This window comes from Apaloderma vittatum, unplaced genomic scaffold (assembly GCF_000703405.1).
Source record: "Apaloderma vittatum isolate BGI_N311 unplaced genomic scaffold, ASM70340v1 scaffold45530, whole genome shotgun sequence".
Lineage (NCBI taxonomy): Eukaryota > Metazoa > Chordata > Aves > Trogoniformes > Trogonidae > Apaloderma > Apaloderma vittatum.
The window spans coordinates 597-4,236 of NW_009697110.1; the positions used below are offsets into that span (position 1 = coordinate 597).

General features: G+C 40.4%; 1 long non-coding RNA gene across 1 annotated transcript; it reads right to left on the reverse strand.

The window, feature by feature from the left end:
- Positions 1–593: 593 nt before the first annotated feature.
- Positions 594–3,422, reverse strand: LOC104279695. The gene is made up of 3 exons (XR_717871.1): positions 2,764–3,422; positions 2,243–2,378; positions 594–741 (listed from the first exon to the last, which is right to left on the reverse strand). It is a non-coding gene; the product is annotated as an uncharacterized LOC104279695 (long non-coding RNA).
- Positions 3,423–3,640: the final 218 nt, after the last annotated feature.

A 3,640-nucleotide genomic window follows, 5' to 3' on the forward strand; every position in this document is an offset into this window, starting at 1 on the left:
CTGTAAAACTATTTCTTAAGTTACAGTATTCACAGGTAACAGCAGAAAAGATAACTAACAGGTTTAGCAGAAAATGCATTTAATTTTAAGACTAATTAGAGATGGGAAAATTATAGACTTTTGAACGAAACTAACTTTTAATTCCATCTTTTGAATCGAACTATCCTGAAATTCTATTTAGCCTAGTTTTCTTGGTAGGAAAAAAACCCCGAAACCTCACACAAGAAACATACAGTCTCTCTCTCTCAGATGTACCATGTAGCAAAAGGGTAAAACTGAAGTATGCTGTATGAAAAGGACAAAAAGTATTTACTAAGTATTTTCTCCAATTTTTCTATTCAAACAGAATCCAAGACATTGGTCTGTCAAGAAGCAAATACTGAAGACAAATACTGAAAGAATTCTAAAAGAGAAATAAAATTCTACAGTACTGAATCAGCAAGAGAATTACCTAATTATATTTAAAAACCCCACAGTTGAAAGCCATAAAACTGTAGCTTTTACTGCCACTACAATCCCAGTTAAATAAAACTGCCAGTCCTGTTATTTAACAGCAGCCCAACAGGAAGCACACGGGCCGCTCGTTATTCCCACCTTGGCGATGCAGGCGGGGCAGAACCAGTCCCCGTCTGGGATCGTGCTGATCTTGGGCCTGTGGCAGTAGGTGTGACAGCCCTTGTCGCAGCCATCGCACAGGAGCAGCAGTTCCTCGTTGTCTCCTTTTCGACAAATCTGGCAGTACTGTAACACATGCAAAAAGGCTTTACCTCAATTTTAAGAATGAGGCATACAGGAATGGCACCTAAATTACCCTTCCCCTCCAAACACACAAAGTTTCTCTCAAAATTATTTTCCTTTCACTTCACCATCATCAGTCTCTCCCAATTATCACACGTGCAAAAGAGTATTTGCAGTACGCGAGAAACTAATATAAAGGCTACGTCTGTCCCTGAGAAGTGAAGGTATCATACCCATCAAAATCACTTGGCCCACACACACTGTCTCAGGAATCTTCTTTTCATTTACTCCCATACTGCATACCTAAGTTACTATTTTGTAAAAATAATTTTGACAGTATGACGGTATGACATATGACAGTATGACGATAACTTTATGACAGTATTTTCAAATAATAATGATCGGTAAGATGTTATCCAAAGGCCACCGTGAACTGATTCAGTAAAGCAAAACAAATGATCCTAGCGCTTCCTGAAATTAAAACTAATATAAAAATACCTAATGTATTGTCAATTTTCTTACACACATTGTGTGATTTTGATGCTCTTCTATACCTGGAATTCTTTTTCAGGAACTTAACGATTTCCACATGTTTTCCACAATACTTACGTTTACTGTGTAATTAAATGTGCAGAAAATTACAACCAATTTGAGAATGACAGCATATAATAAGTTACTGCACCTCAAAACATTCAAATCCCTTTTCAGGTGCTCCTACTAAATTCATGAACTTTTTGCTCTCAAGATACAGCTTTAAACTCAAAGGTACAGCCTTTTATTTAAATCATCCTTTAATTGTCCAACTGTAATTAGAATCAGTACAGGACTGAAAAATCCCTGAAAAATCAGGGAAAGGACCACCAATGCAAGAGTCGCTTTTGTCCCCCCTCCATAGCACCGGCCACCCTTGATCACGTCACAACCACCGTTGCTGCAGCAGTAGTTTTGTTTTCGGAAATTTGAGGTTCAAAGGTCCATGCAAACTTTGACACATGCACTTTGCATGCCTTCGCTGTATACGCAGTTAACACGGATCTACTCATCACATGTGCAAGGAAACAGGGATCGCAGCCTCGCTGGCTCCCCCACTTGCTCGGTGCGTACATTCGGTTGTGAGACATGTGCATGCAAAGAAGCCACACACTCGGAGCATCTCAACTTTCTGAAAAATGAAGTCCTGAATCGGGATATGTGATGCTGAACCTCCATCAAGCTTACATCACGGATGAGAACAGAAATACACCATCAGATAGAGTATCTTCTATCAGATGGAGCCAGAAATTACTCTTTTTTACCTAAACGTTAACAACAGGGGGTAATTACCACCTCAAAGCAATCAGTTACAGGGGCGTTTTTTCTTAGAAAGTTCAGGATGCTGAAGTTTCACACGCAGTAATAAGATAATGCGTTTTAACCATGAGATCTTAAAATGCCTGAAGTGGGAAAATAGGATGAAGCAAAAATAGTTTAGCTATAGTATTTAAAAAAAAATAAAAGCACTTACAACTTTCATAATAGATTTTTCCCATGCTATTGATTTCTGTAACTGCTGAATGCACAGGGCTACCTGTGCAGCACTGCGCGCTTCTGACAATGCCCTTCTCCACACCCTTAGCCCCGGAGCAATATCCTCTTCAGTTCTGCATTGAAATACAGAGAAATTAAGTAGGTCACATCCGTGTTTGCTTATGTTTAAACGTGGAACAATCATTATCACATTGAAAGCCAAGCGATGACAAAACATACACAGCCAATAGTATAAGGTTTAAGCAACTAAATTTCATGTAGTGCACAGACTGTGGCTACGTGCCTCAAAGCTTAGTCACGACCAGTTAAATGGAAGATAATTTTGCAAGATTATCAACAAACGTAACAAAAAATATCTTTACGAAGCACCATGCAGAATAACATGATCCATACGGATCACAGACATACAAGAAAGTACATAGATAACAGGCAATAAGAAAATAGGCTCCAATTAGCAAAGAAGCACAATAATTTTTCAAGTTAATCTCAATAACCTACCCGTCACCATCACCACTAATGGATGGTGCAGGAGCAGGGATAGTAACTGTGCCCACATTATCCAGTTTGATCTGAATGGTGGTACTTAAGGGGCTCTTCAGATACCTTCGCTCTATGTTCCGCTCCAAGTCAGCGAGCCTGGTTACAGCTATATCTAGAGGGTTGTCACTCGTCCGCTCTAGAGAGCTGGCACTGCCTTCTCCGCCTCCAGCACAATCGCCATCGTGCTTCTTGTGCAATCTAGTAACTGATTTATGTTCACGATATACCAAGTCGTCTCTCTCTGACGCAGGTTCAGGACACAGCCAGCCCTATGTTAATAGAAAGGTTGGTGCATTTATTGGTTGCTGTTAACTTAGTGGGTAAACAGAGGAACTCTTTTAGGGAATCAAACTAAGCAGGTGAAGCGCTGTTTCCAGGAGATCTTGGTTACTTGTCATCCATCTGTAGAGACAGTTGCCAAAATATCCAGAGAACTAAAATAATTAATCAAACAATACAAGCATTACCAGACTTCCTGAAGGAACCTTTCTGCAAGAGCCTGCATTCTTATCTCCTTCTCGAGCATCCCATTTTATTAGTCAAAACATCAGAATGGCTGTATCTGTCCAGCAGGTGCAGAGGACAGTGTCAACTGGTCACAGAGAAATAACGTCCACCCCCGGAAGAAACCACATCCCAACTACTACATCTCTACTCTAACCAAACGCATGCAACATGATATCCTCACGCCCACCTTGGAAAAACTCCCAGTTGTAATGGCAGCCAGCGAGTTCTTAACTCTCTCACACTCAAAATCACCACACGTCCCCCATGACTCTGCGATACCCAAGCACAGCATTGCCATGTACTTGTAGGTTTTTCTGAAAGCATTAAC